At 40.0% G+C, this 15,473-nt stretch overlaps 1 protein-coding gene across 1 annotated transcript in view; it reads right to left on the bottom strand.

Annotated features, from left to right (window-relative positions):
- CDH13 (cadherin 13) overlaps positions 1 to 15,473 on the bottom strand; it is a 1,007,564-nt gene that overhangs the window by 824,476 nt on the left and 167,615 nt on the right. The gene's annotated exons all lie outside the window — the stretch shown is intronic.

The following is a 15,473-nucleotide window of genomic DNA, read 5'->3' as shown; positions in this document are numbered from 1 at the left end:
GTCTTTTTCCTTGGGGCAGTTTCTTACAAGATGAACACTCCAGTAATTGTAAATATCCTGATGACTCCCTAGTAATGTACCTACCCTCTGGACTCTCCTTTAGACCTCCAGATCGGGGCCATCTCAGAGTTTCTGAAGGTAATCTGTTGACCCAATGATTATAAAGAGATGAAGAAGATAGGGGACGTAGTGTGAAAAGAGTCACTGAAAGGGTGGCACATTTCTCTGTAGCTGGCTTCTCCACCAAGGAAAAACTCCCCCTACCCTGGTCTCACCCTAAGACTGACGGTGGAAACTATTTATGCCTTTACTTCTGATGCATATATCCTGCTGTCTATTTAGTATTTCCATGGGAATACTTGAGAGGCACCTCCAACCCAACAGGTTCCAAACCAAATCAGGACCATCTTCCTGAACCTGGCTTTCTGACATCCCATTCCCAGTGCAAGCCCAAACCCTAGGAGCCACTCCTGACACCTCCCTCATTTCTCTATCAATACATGCCTAGTTTTTGCAGACTTTTTAAAATTAACTATCTCTAATCCCATATATACCTCTCTCTATCTCCTCAGCTGAGTACAAGACACCATGACTGTTCACTTGGATTACTGCCATGGCCTACTAATTGGTCTCCTTGCTCCTCTTTTTTCTAGCTTCCTGGACACTATAGTCCAGGGGTTCTTTAGATGGGGGAAAATGCATCTTTATTTGCATTAACCTCTCACTGAAATTCAGTGTTTCCTTTCATTATGGATGTAGGCAACAAATCAAAGTAGTATTAGCAGTAACTATGACTTTGTCATCAATTTATAGAAATATTATAACACATTGCAATGGTTGCTGATCTTTTGAAATACAATATATACTCATAACTACTTCAAAATTATGATAGTGATTAATCCTGTGATCAAATCCTGTTATTTAAGGTATGAATAAATTTATTTATTTACATAAATTACTTATTTATATAAACAAATATATATATTTATTAATGCCTTAAATAACAGGATTTGATTGGAGGGTTAATACATATTTATATGTGTTACATATTTATGTGCAAATATATATACACTATTTTTATACACAGACATATGCCCAGATATATATATATATACACACACATGCACACAGTGGAGTGGGATGGCAAATGTTTTAACCCCTCTTAGAGGGGGTCCTGATTTCTAATGTTTGCCAGTCTCCATGGTGCAAATACTCCCAACACGGTCACATTCAAGCTACCACCACGTCATCATTGAACACAGAGTTGGAAAGAGATGCACATGATCAGCTTTTATGAACTTTTACACTGCTTCATAGATATTACTCTATTGCAAATATGTTCTTTAATATTTTGAAAAATGTATCAAACTATTATATAATATATATATGCTCTATCGTAATTCTAAATATTTTTATCTAAATACAATATTCTGAGATAGGGTGCGTAGGCTTCACCAGACTGACAGGCCATGACACAAAAAAAGTTAAGAACACTTCTGATTCTCAGAATTACAGTTGCAAAGGAAAGTCTAATTGAGGCTGTCATCCCCATGTCCCAATGGCTATACACTGTGGGAGGTGGGAATCAGATCTCAGGGTCTCAGAGCTACGGGCTGATGCCACACCCAGATGGCCATGCTATTTACAGAGCCTAGAAAGGCTTTGTCACATTGGGCATCTCTCTCACCAGGCCACTCTGGAACTTTTTAATGGGCTCCCCAAACACTTTGGGATCCTCTGAATATGAGCATTATCGAGGACATAATTAAAGTTCCCATGGACTAGAGGAAACTTTCCAGTGCTTTCCCCATAGCTGTATATATTCCTCACTGACAGCCTCCTCTCATTACAAATCCTTCTATTTGGCAGACATCTGTTTCCTACCTAACTTTAGCAAAGAGCAAGGACAGGTTTTGCCTAATGAGCTGCTGTCCTAGGCCCTCAACCATTCTATATCTCTGCTTATTGCAAGTTACTCTTTTGTTGAACCATGTATGTCGTTGTGTACACATCCAAAGGGATGTCTTTGGATAACATTTCATTTAAAAGGAAAAAACCAAGGTACCATATTTTCAGTTTGAGGGGGAAAGGTTTTCTCTTTCAATCAATGATGAAGGGCTGTCAGCAACTAAGTAATTCCTAATCACTGTTGGCAAACACAAGACTGTGTCAAGACATAGGGCCATGGCAAGCTTCCTCTTTGAGGGATGCTCTTCTTAATAGATGGGCTTATGGAGAATGAACTGAGGTGTCTTAAAAGCAAGTCTATGCATCAGTTAATCAGAAACCTGTCCCTTTTTTTCTTAACAGGCACCTTATATGTATCTTGAGAAAGCCGTAAATTGTGCTAATCCACTTCTTTTACTGTTGTCCAGAAAGAATTATTTCTGTTAATGGCATGGTAAATCAGGAGACTTGTTAGTGAAACTGCTCAGAAAATGGGTCTTGAAAATGAAAGCTATAATATTTGTCAGATTTCCAAATTCCCTCTTGGGAACAAAGATGGTAACTGTAACATATTTGCTAAATTCCATTACTTTAATACATTTATGTTGCTTGAGATATGGGATGCTAAGGAGGGCATGCACATAAATCAAGGGTAAAAACATAAAACCAAATCCAAAGATAGATATTATGGCTGTAAATTCAACCTGATTTCAGGGTTAGTATTCTGATAGATTTGAGTGTCATCACTTACACGCTTAAAGGACCTGCTCAGCCTCCTTTATGACCCCCAGGTGAATTCCTAATGAGAGTGTAATCTTACCACCCCCTCCTCTCCAGGATCTCCAAGTCAAATGGCCCTGCAGCATGTTCTTCACAAAGAAATGGACTGGCTTCCTGCACAGCACATGGCAGAGCTCAGTCATTCTCCCTTCAATTATTTGGAACCTTTCTGGAGGAAAATAACTCAAGAGGTACTCAAACTCACTCGTGATCAGAGAAATGCACTTGAAAAAAATAATGTAATAATAGCATGGCGAACGTTTAAAGTTCAATGATATCAAGTATTGGTTTTAGTATGAGAAAGAAGATACTTTCATACAATGTTGGTGGGGGCATAGGTGGGTGATTTGACATAAACCCTTTGGAAGGGGAATTTGGCAGAATCTTTAAAAATACATATACACATAGATATGAAAATATATGCATATACACATACATATATGTGCACACGTGAACATATGCATATATATGCATATATTTGCTTTTTCACATCTACCTAGAAAAATACTTTTATATGTGCACGTGGAAACAGGTACAAGGATGCTCACCATAGGATCATTTTTAACACTGAAAGCCAATAGGGAAAAGGTTAAATAATTTATGGCAGACCCACACCCTTAATATGATATAAGGTATTTCCACATGTGTGAACATGGGAAAGTGTATGAAGTACAGTGCAGAGTGAAATGGTAATGCTATCAACATCTAAGAATGAGAGGAGAAGACAAATTCAGGGGGAAGCAGAAGGCTTATCTGTGATTATTTAATTTTTTATTTGTCTTCTGGCATAAATTCCTGGCTTAAAATCTCAGTTGTAGCACTCACTGACTGGGTGAGTTCTGTGCCTCAATATTCTCACCTACAAAGTGAAAAACAAATGTCTGTGCCTAACCTGTGCCTGGTATATAGTAGGTGCTCTCCAAGTGTTAGAAGCATTTCCTTTGTCACCTTTCCAACATTATCTTACCAAAATAATACACATACACACACAAATATTTACCTTCAAGATATATAATATACCCTGAAGAATGGAGAAAGAAACTTCTTTCTGGTGGCTTTTCTCATGTTCTTATTTATTGCCTTTTCAATTTGTGTGCACAAACTCTCCCTACCTCTCTTTCTTGTCAATCCCTCTTATTTTATCTTTGGCTTGTCTACTGTAAGGATTCAGCTCTGATAGCACTGTGGGAAAGCATAAGGCATTCAGTGACAATTTTTGACTAAGTGTCTCCAGAAAATCAAATGGTTTCATTATATCTGTAATTCCCTAGAAAGTAGACACAGAGATATCAAAGGTGTTAGATCTTGCTTAACAGAAATACAGGGAGATGGAGATCCTAGAAAATGAGCTCCATTATTTTAAAGAAGAAAGTAAATCATTTAATATATGCAATAACTTAGCAGTTCTAAAAAATTAGGAAAAGCAGAGAGAAAGAAGGAGTTTTGGGAATTACCCCATCTAGCTTCCTTTTGCAAATGAGGAAACATACTAAAAGGTCACAAAGTTGTCCAAGGTTACTGAGCTAGTCAGCAGGAGACCGGAGTAAGACCCTGTGATTTTTTTTTTTTTACTACACTCTTTCCTCTCCTCCTCAATTTGCCCCTTGCCTAGAGCTCAGTAAGATGTGCATTCGAGAGATACTGTAATTGGGGAATATTCAGTTTCCAGTTAATAAGTTGACCCTGGATAATAAGCAATTCCCTTTGATCATTTTAAGGGAAAGAGAACACACAGTTTGAAAAATGACCCGAGACACAGCTGAGAACAGCATTTTAAGTTTAGAAGAGCCTAAATAGAGTTTATTAAAATCCCCAAGAATCAGTGCTATGAATTTAGTTGCATATATTCACCCTTCAACAGTTTTTCTCCAAATACAAAATACTTCAATATGACTTTGGGGGGTAAAATCTTGACATGAATTTTTCCTTTCACCCTTTATAAGAAATCAAGAGTATCCTTTCTTTTCTTGCACAACATAAAGCCTTAGGCTTGAGGGTTATCCTTGAACCCACAAGGAGGGGTCTCCAAGATAAGAGGTCAGTGGTTCCATCTTGCAAGGATCTTTAGCACCAAAATGAAGACATAATGCCATTTTTACCTGGATGGTTTTCTCTTCTGTTTCTTTCTTATAGTTAAATGGTATCTCCCAGTCACCTACTCCACTGGGAATCCTGGGCTCCTGACACTGCCCTTGACCTCAGAATCCCCCACTTTACTCACTCTATCCTTCCTAGCTACCAGACCTCTCCCTATCAGTCAAGTTGCCCAAATTGCTAAAGAGGATAATCTTCCAAACTTAACCAACAAACACTCAATTTACTTTTCCCTGAAAAACAACCATAACATTTTAACTCTTCTTTGACTTTCAGGCAAAAAATTTTAAAAAGGCTGTTTTTTCAAAGAATTAAACAAATAAAAGCCATTATAGCAGGTTACTTAACACCCTGGCCAATTGCTGCATTTTTACATACATAGCATTTGGAACACTGATTGTATGGATAAATCTGGCAATGTCTATTGTCAGTAAAAGCAATTTAAGTCTTTTGTTTACCCCCCCCCAAAAAGGCATGGTCTCAAAGGCAAAGGAATATACTAAGAAACTAGAAGTTACTTGTCATTCAGATGGAAAACTTTATCAGTCTTGCTCTCTCTAAGACAGCTACTTCCTCTCCCGCCTCTCATTATCTTGGATTTTACCCTTGTGATGATTGCTACACCTCATCTCATCAGTCCTCACCGGAATAAGCTAAGGCGTAGTATTCTTTGCAAATTTCACATTATTACCTATATGCTGTGTTCCTCAGTTATGCTTTGTCCTTCTTACTATGTCAGTATGAAAGCCTTTTGTCTCTGTGGACCTAAAATTTCCCTGCTGGAGAAACACAGCCATATTTCACTCATCATTGTTCCATGTGAGTTCTAAGACAAATATGCAAACTCTCTAGCTTTCTCTGCCTGAGAGTACTTGGGACTCATCTCATCCCAAGAGAAAAAAGATATCATTTTTCAACTGAGGCTCCAGTCAGGCAGGATGAAAGTTTGGGCAGGGATTAAATGAGATCTTCCCCAAAGTCTCTCTCTACTCATTACCCTACTTCCCATCATTAATTGCCTCAGGAAAGGGACATTGTTGCTAAAAAGCAAAGAGAGATCTAGAATAAATAAATTGAAACTTTTAAACATCCAAGTTTTTTGTTATGCTTTTAAAAGCCCCTTTTGTATTTTAAACCCTAAATCTAAAATGAATCCAGCTATACATTTGGGCTCTAAATGGTAGATAAGGAAAAATGGATTATGATCCAGGGACTTCCACCTTTTTTTCAAGACAAAAATTCCCTTACACTGAACTAATGAATCATTGAACATTATATCAAAAACCAATGATGTACTATACCTTGGCTAATTGAATTTAAATAAAAAAAAAAATTCCCTGGGTTGCAAAGAGAAGGAGAAATGCACAGACATGGTAAAAGGGATAATGTCATGTCTTCTCTCTGAGCTGCAATTCCAAACCCAGTTCAGCAAGGGCGCAACAGAATGGCCCCCGCATGCTTTGGAATGGGACTGAAATGGAGAGAGAGGTGGAAGACTTGAATCACCCATGAGCTTGGAAGGAGAAGACCAAAGACCAGACGGATATAATAACATTTCAGTGGATGCCTGCGTACCTCCTACCCATCATGTGCCATGGCACCACGTAAACGCAACTAAGAGTTGACAGAAACCTAGGGGAAAATGGAGGCAACGAATGGACTTAGCTTAAGCTTCCACCAACTGGTAGAAAGGAGAAGCGTATGTACAGTTTTAGAAGACACAGTTATTCCAGGCACTCCAGAGTTTGTGAATAGGACATTAGTACCTTCTACACGCATCCTAATTTCTATCTGACGTAGTACAGAACATCTGTGTCACACTGGCAAAGCAATGCCTTTAAGACAGAACTTAGCCTCCCAGGACTTCCTCCAACAAAAGCACCATTTTAAATCACCAGGCTATGAGAAAAGTTCCAAATCAGATTCTCATACTCAGTCCCCAAATCATGTTTTTATGAAGTCTTTTGGACTTTGATTCACAGAATGACTTTCCCGCTTGTCATACTCCTATTTGGACATCTCTTATTGCAGTTTCCAACTATTTACCATTGGCTCTTGTCCCAGCTCCATGCAGGCCCCCTGAACTACATTTTGGTAGGCTGCCCAAACACATTCTTCTGGCATTTTGCTAGATTTTGGCCTCACAGATCTGTTTCTCCATAGACAGCTTGAACCAGCAATGCCACTCTGCATAGCTGAGATAAGCCAAGGACCAGATTTGGACAGCTGTAGGATTTAATCATCAAATGAGTAGAAGGGCCAGAAAATACACAAATTCACAGGTACTTTGGTTTTGAGGATCACCAAGCAACTTTAGAATCTGATCGCTTCTCTCTTTTGCCCATAGTTCCTCTTCCTCCTGGGTTACACAACCTACCTCCCCATCAAGGGCCATCACATTGTAGCCCTATTATAGGAAAGAATACATGGAAATGGCAGCTAATAGTGAAGATAGAGGTCCTCCCAAAAAGACCGACTCAGTGCAAGTGAAAGAAGAGACCACATTCTTTTGTGATAGCAAATTCTTAGGAATCTTAATGATGTTTTATGCTTTATGTTGATGATTTTCCTTTAAGCCTCTGGATAACGAAAGATGGATAAGATGGGAGTACCAACTTTGGATATAGTCTAAGTAAATAACTACAAGTAATTCTGTTAAAAATAAAAATGGGGGTGCCTGGGTGGCTCAGTCAGTTGAGTGTCCAACTCCTGTTTTTGGCTCAGGTTACAATCTCAGGGTCCTAAGATCAAGCCCCGCATAGGGCTCTGCACTCAGTGGGGAGTCTGCTTCCCTTCTCCTTCTCCCCCCTGCCCCTCCCCCTGTGCGCAATCCCTCTTGCACTCTCTCTCTCTCTCTCTCGATCACTCTAAAATATATAAATAAATCTTTAAAAAAATAAAATAAGGGCGCCTGGGTAGCTCAGTTGGTTAAGCAACTGCCTTCGGCTCACGTCATGATCCTGGAGTCCTAGGATCGAGTCCCACATCGGGCTCCCTGCTCAGCAGGGAATCTGCTTCTCCCTCTGACCCTCTTCCCTCTTGTGCTCTCTCTCAATCTCTCTCTTTCAAATAAATAAATAAAATCTTTAAAAAAATAAAATAAAATGGAAATATGAATTTAATAAGGTGGGAAAAACCAAATTTGAGAAACTAATGTACATTCGGTGATAAACTTAGATTATTTTTTCTAAATTTCTTAGCATATCTTTTTCTAACCCTAAACTGTGCCGATGGGTCATCAATTCATGGCCTTTTCTTCTCCACTGCATATCTAATCTGGGGAATTGTGTTAATACAGATAGCATTAGCACCTGCTATGTATCTTGGAGAGAAGGAGCTGAGAGGGTCCAATCAAATATTGAGTATCTACCATGATCTAGGTCATGGGCCAGGTGTTTCATAAATATGGGGTCTCTAGTCCACACAGTGACTCTATAAGGCATATATTAAATGTACCATTTTTCATGTGGGGGAACAGAGAAAGAGGTGCACATAGTAGAAGCAGGATCCAAACCCATGATGGTCTTGTTAATATGAATCCCAAGTATTTTTTCTTTCTCTCCTTTTTATCCTATACCACACCTAAAAGACTTAAGTTGACTTCTGGAGCATTTGAGAAGTTCTCCAAATATTCATTTAAGAAGAAATGTTGAGCAATTTACATTCTGTCCATATGCTGGCATTAAAAAAATTTTAGAAAGCTGTGTGTGCTTGTGCCGTCTGAACTCCATGGCCGGCAGTGTTTCTGCCTTAGAGCAGCACCGTGGAGGGAAAAAACAAACAGGGGTCAATAACTCTATCCAAATAGATGTTTGAGAGTCCCTGAGATCCAAATGGATCCCCGGAGATCCAGATGGATGTTTGAGAGTCCCTGAGACTACACAGGACCCTCCGTGGGGTTTATCTCAAAGTGAGGAGGATGGCAAGGATGAAGTGCACATATGAGAAAGATGGAGGCACCACCATATGTGATTGTTGGGAAACACAATGGAAGTTTGTTCCTTGGCAACTTCAAGTGCACTTTTTGGGGAGCTGAAGGAGGGAGATGGGAAAGTTGGCTGAACATTTTGGTAAGGGTTGCTGCTCACTTCTCCCAGTACACTCAGTTTTTAAATGGTATCCTTCCAGTCATAGCCCCTCTGCCCTCACTTTTTTCCCTCCAGCTTATTGAGGTATAATTAGTAAGTAAAAATTGTATATATTTAGACTGTACAATATTATTTAATATATGAATACATGTGAAATGATTGCCAAAATCAAGTTAATTAATATATCCATCACATCACATAGTTACCTTTTTTTGTAATGTGTGGTGAAAACACTTAAGATCTACTCTCTTAGCAACCTTCAAGTGTACAATATGGTATTATTAACTATACACATCCTGAAGTACAATAGATCCCTAGAACTTACTTATCTTAGAACTAACGGCTTGTACCCTTTGATCAACATCTCCCCATTTCCCCCACCCCACCCCCTTTAGTCTGTTTCTCTGATTTCTACTTTTTTATTTTTTTTTAAAGATTTTATTTATTTATTTGAGAGAGAGAGAATGGAAGAGAGAGAGCATGAGAGGGGGGAGAGTCAGAGGGTAAAGCAGACTCCCTGCTGAGCAGGGAGCCCGATGCGGGACTCGATCCCGGGACTCCAGGATCATGACCTGAGCCGAAGGCAGTTGCTTAACCAACTGAGCCACCCAGGCGCCCTTATTTCTACTTTTTTAGATTCCACATAGAAGTAGAATCATGCAGTGTTTTTCTTTCTGCGTCTGGCCTATTTCACTTAGCATAATGTCACCCAGTTTCATCCATGTTGTCATAATTGAAGGATTTCATTTTTATAGCTGAATAATGCTCCATTTATGCGCGCGCGCGCGCACACACACACACACACACACACACACACACACACACACACACACATACATATACAGGGTATGTGACAGGGAGAACAAAGGTACAGCCAGAGAGAGAGCATGGGAAAAGGAGATGAAGCCACAGAGCAAAAATCCTGGAATGTGGGCACACTGGCCACCCTGTGGACATGCTGCTATCGTGTGTGGGTGTCTCCATCCTTTTGCTATGCTTTAAGGAGCTATCACTCCCTGATACAGTACCCCCAGAGAAAAAGGTCCACTGGCTCTCTCAACAGATCTCTGTGTCCCCTTTCTTAGGAAACTTTAAGATCAATGCCCTCCCCAGTTTTGTCTCTGCCACCAGGTACAGAAAAGAGCATTAGGAAAAGTTGAAGAGTCCACTACCTTTGTTAGGGTCAAATCTCAGTTATCTGTAATGCTGGGTGTAGCAGACACTATTGCCACTGCACCTATACTCCCTTAGTGGTCACTGTTCTCACAGTATCAACATCTTTCTGTGGTCCCTGACCATGCTTGACCTGCTCCTTTGGTGGGCTGGAAGCACTGGGAGGTAATTCCCCTGGAAGAAGTCCTCAACCAATGAGAGAGAGTTGGTAGATAGATTCCCTAGCTCCCTTGCCCTGTGGGTGGCACAGTTCTGAAGTGTCTCAAACAGAACCCCACAGGTCACCCACAATGATAACATATCCACCCCCATACAACTTACTGCCTTCCTTTTATTCCCTGTATCACTCCCTACTCTCTTACAGGAGTTTCCTATCACTTCACAACTAAATGATTTGCACCAAATCCTTTTCCTGGGGTCTGCTTGGGAGAACAGAACTGAAGGCACTGGAGGTTGGCATGAATGTAGATAGCAGACTTCTAAAGCTGCCCTCTCCCTTGCCCCAGACTTCTATAGAGTCAACAGTTCAAGAACTATTAAAAGATTTTGATAAAATTACTGGAATCATTTTATAGCCTGTGTGTAAGTTAAATGAAGAGACTGAACGAGCATTTCCAAGTTCCCATCCAATTTCCTCCAGTTAACTTTTGCACTTTCCTTGATTACTGATTCCAGAACATCATACTGGTTCCTCTACTTGCCTTGAGCGAAAACCCTTTCTCAAAAGCCAAGTATTGTTAACTCAAAAGTCAACAGTAGTAACCTCGTTATTCCCAACCCCGGCTGTCCATCATGACTTCACATCTGTGACCAAGGGCTGATTTTGATGGTTGCTGGCTTAATAGGAATTCAGGGAATAAAGAGGTTCCTGAGTGATTGCACCAAGCTAGAAGGTCCTGAAGATAAGGTGGATTAGACAAAGTTTTTCCTCAAAGTTTTGGAATCTATAGGAGTTAGGGGTCCCTTGAGGAGCTTCAGGCCAAGAGGTTAGATGGACACACAAAGGAGACAATCTCATGAATTCAGCAGCCACGTTAGTTGAAAACAGGCTAGAAGTATGTTAGGAGATGGGTTAAAGATTCAGAGATAGATCTGTGTACAACTCTTGGGAGATGGTGGCCATCTTTTAAGTTCTTTGTAGGGTGAGGGTGAGTCTGAGCTTAGGAAGCCAAGCATGACTGGACACTTGCTGTTTCTTACAAAAGGGCCCAACATACCATGTTTTCTAAGCATCAAGAGCCCCTGAGAGATCAAATGTAAAAACACTAATCTTAATCTTTGCTCATTCAAGTCGCAAACATGTACCTTTATGCTGCTTTTGAGGCTCAAGACTTTCTATGCCATTTCCGCCCTTCTTTAGTGGTACAAAATATATTCAATGGAGTCACAAGATGGAAAAAGAGAGTAAGATATCTGAGAATCCACAAACTCAATTTAAATAAATGAATACCGAATGCAAATGAATAAAATAACCAAACTCAACATGACTCCGGGTTTCTCATCTGAGACTCCAAAATCCCAGAACAAACTTTAATTAGTACAGGATCAGTATTCCTTTGGGCTTTAGGTAAATCCTGTTATTTTTCTTTTATATAATGAGGTGTGCAATAGTTGAACGGTATGACCAATGACAATCTGTAAGCAAATATATGGTAAATATGGCCCCATATCATGTATCACTGGCCAGTCCCCATTATTTAGAAGAATTACCTAAGGTCAGTGGTTCTCATGAGCGAGCCTTTTTGTTAATGTGATGACATTCTGTGAAACATGTCCATACCCATAGCATTTTGCATACATCGGAAGGTTGATGAGCCTCCTATGTTATGTGGATCTCAAGTTAGTAAGTCTGACTTATGTTTTGGGGAATCACTTGGGGATCTCTTCACTGAAGGGAAGAACTTTTGGAAGTGAATAGCCACCATTTTTTCCTCAATTTGGCTTAGAAATTCATTGAACTAGTCTTGATACAAGAGAATCACAGAGTTTTAAAAGGAGATCTGGGCCACTGATGAAACCCAACTTCCTCATTCAGTAGTGGAGAACTTTTGGCATAATCTCAAATTTAGTTAACCCAAAATAAACCAGTAAATAAAAAGTAAGATCTAGACAAACTTTCTTTTATTGACAAGATAGACCAATATGCAATAGTTAATGGTCAACCAAAGAGTCAGCCCATCTTTTAATCACAATGGCACCAACCAAATCCAGTATGACAAAGCATAATTTCATCTGTGTGCAGTAGGCAGGTCCTTGGTAAACATCTGCTTAGAAAATAGATGTTCTTTGCCTGCAACAGCATATCATGATAATGCAGCGGTTTCACTGTTCCTATTCAGGAGCCAATAAATTGTCCAATGCTGACAGCTAGAAGCCTGGTAGTCGGTTGTCCTAAACCCCAAATCCATAACATCATGAGATAGAGATGTATGTTGAAAATGAAAAATCTATACTCCATTCGGAAAATCATATTCAGTGGCCACTATGTTTGTGTTTGTTTTTTTTCAAAAAGCACAAAAATAATATTTTTCTGTTTGAAAAATGTCTCTGTTAATCATGAAAACATAAAATCCCACACTGAGCCTGAACATGGGAAAACGAACTGAACCAACTTTCTCTCAGAAGCTACTGATGGAAATAAATTAATACTGAACAAGAGTTTTCCATTTATTTTCCCTTTATTACAAGGTGGAATTAATAATGCTAGAAAAAAGACTAAAGTGATACATTTACCCTGATACTATTCCCTTAACAAGAGCCACTTCTAGAAGCTAATGAGCTTTCACAGCAAACTGTTGATATGTCTACATATTAGGGTTAAAAACCCATCTTATGGTAAATTACTCTCGACTCTAATTTGGCAAGAGTAAATAATTTGTGGGCCAAGTGGGGATTTGGTGCCAAGCTCCTGATTTGGGTTATACACAATATTTCAAGACCAACTTTCATTAGTATCAATTTACAAATGAATTATGTGTAAGCAACTGAATTATACAACAAAAAAGAACATGTATCAGACTTTTCTTTGATCACTGTCTAGCTTTATTCACCCAGGGCTTTTTAAGATGCTGAAAGGAAATGGGATGGGGGAAGAAATCATTGACGTGTCTTTCATCTCCAAGTTCTCTCTGATTCTCTGAGTGCAGTTGCTGGGTTTGAACAATCATAAGAGGTGTTAAATTCAGTGGTTAAGTGAGGACTCTGGAGGCAGACTGCCTGGGTTAGAATCCCACCTCGGCCAAGTTCTAAACAACCTGGCTTCCTTGGGCAAATTACTTCACCTCTCTGGGCCTCAGTTTCTTCATCTGCAAAATGAGAATCCAAACTATGCCCACCTCCTAGGGTTCCTGTCCATATAAATAGGATGATTCATTGAAACACTTAGCACAGTGCCTGGCACAAGGAAAATATTCAGTAAGTGTTAGCCATGCTCTGCTGCCTCTGCTGCTTCTAGTAATGAAAAGGAAAAGAAGGAGGAAGAGTGGGGAAAGGATAAAGGAGGAGGGAAAAATGAAATTCCCCGAGGATGTCTCTGTTGGAAACTGTACCTGATGCTTTCAAACACATAGATCTGAGGAATAGTACAACAAAAAAATAAAGAACAACAACAAAAAACAAGGAGGGAGATGCATGCCAACTGCAGGAGCACAACCCATGGGAGCCACCAGTATGTTTCAAGATGCTGAGATGGAAGTCATCACTATCAGACACACAGAAGGGAAAGGACTGGTCTTTACAAGTGACCTGAGTAAATAGATCTGTTTTAGGCACTCTGTCAACCAGTGACCTCGCTCATTTGTTTTCATCACCTTTACAAACACGAGACTGAAAGCTATCCACCAGGAACTCTGACAACCAACCACCCAAGAGAAAGCAGGTCCAGTCAGCCTGGTTCCTTGCCTCATGGCCAACTTTTCCCCTCCAAGAGTAAACCATGATTAAAATGAAAAGAAAACTAAACACAGACACATTTTTTAAATACTGAGCAATGTGTAAGTTGCTATATAGGCAGCTCTTAGACTTTGGATGATCTTGGAACTTTTTCTGATTCCCCCAGGCTACACTTTCTACTGTTCCCCTAGATCTAAAATGGGGACACCAGCAGTGAACTGCAGAGAGGACAGTGACTTTGGAGGATGCATTTCTCAGCTTGCACCTTATAAAAACAGTCCCTTAAGTTCCCTTCCAAAGACCCAGTTGGAGATGACTGTGGTCTCCCTGCAGGGAACTAGCAATCATCCCAATGGAGTGAAGACCCCCCACTCTAGCTCATGTGTTTTCTAATACAGCTCAGCCCCTCAAGCCTACCACTGACCTCTTGCCACAGGCCAGTCTGTGGCACCTATTTACAGTAACTACTGGGCCCCTGTGAACATCTATGCCTATAACCTCTATCCTGGAGTGGGGAAGCCTCTTCTAAAAACAGTGCTGGGTAATTCAGACATTGCCCAGCCCACATTAGAAAGATTGACCTGCATTTATGGCTCACCCTGCCATTATCCCTTCAGCCTCATGTCAAGTCCCTTTGAAATGATGGTTGGGGAGTAATAACCAGAAGTATAATCACATCATCACATTTCTAGAAACTCTGTATTGAAAGCAGAACTACAAATTTGAGAAAAAGCCCAGGGGAAAACAAGAAAAACTTTCATCAGGTGCATGAATATTTTAGGTAGTGTGGAAAGAGCTTTGAAATCAGACAGACCTGAGTTCTAATATTAGCTTTCTGGTTGTGGAACTCCTACCCAAATGCTTAATCACTTTGATGCTCTTGTTTTCCAGATTTGTAAAATGGAGATGATAATAACCACTCCACAAAGTTATCATTCACATTAAATGAAGTGGTATTGTAAGAGTCACCTGGCGCCCAGTGGATAGTCAATAAGCTGCCCTCTTTTCTTTCATGGTTCCAGTTCAAGACACTGAGTCCGCATTTGATTACACTGCTACTTTAGTCATCAAAGTTTTCCCAACTCAGAGCTACTGGGGGAGAAAGTGTACGATTACTTTGCAAAGCCTCAATTATATCTTAAATCTGGACCCATGACTGGGACAGAAGTGACCACTGAGTGAACATGAGCTTTGCTCTTGATAAAACAAGCACAAACCCGCAGTAATGACATATTGCAATGTCTTCTGAGAAGACCATGGTCTCTTTCTTTGTTAGGCATCAAATCTAGAGAAACCTTACCATAAGGTAAAACACACACACACACACACACACACACACACACACACACACACACACACACAGCCCTAAAGGAGCCCTTGAAAATCTTATGGTTAGTCAATGGATTCTCACTCAAATGACAGATAACATCTTGAGCATCACTACATCAAAAACTAGTGGTGTATGTATGTTGTATAAAACTAGTGTTGTATGATGTATTG

Source organism: Eumetopias jubatus, unplaced genomic scaffold (assembly GCF_037043125.1).
Source record: "Eumetopias jubatus isolate StellerSeaLion01/CBP00866 unplaced genomic scaffold, mEumJub1_p1.0 scaffold_10, whole genome shotgun sequence".
Classification (NCBI taxonomy): Eukaryota; Metazoa; Chordata; class Mammalia; order Carnivora; family Otariidae; genus Eumetopias; species Eumetopias jubatus.
The sequence above is the reverse complement of the archived record's forward strand: the minus strand, read 5'-3'. Positions and strand labels throughout refer to the sequence as shown.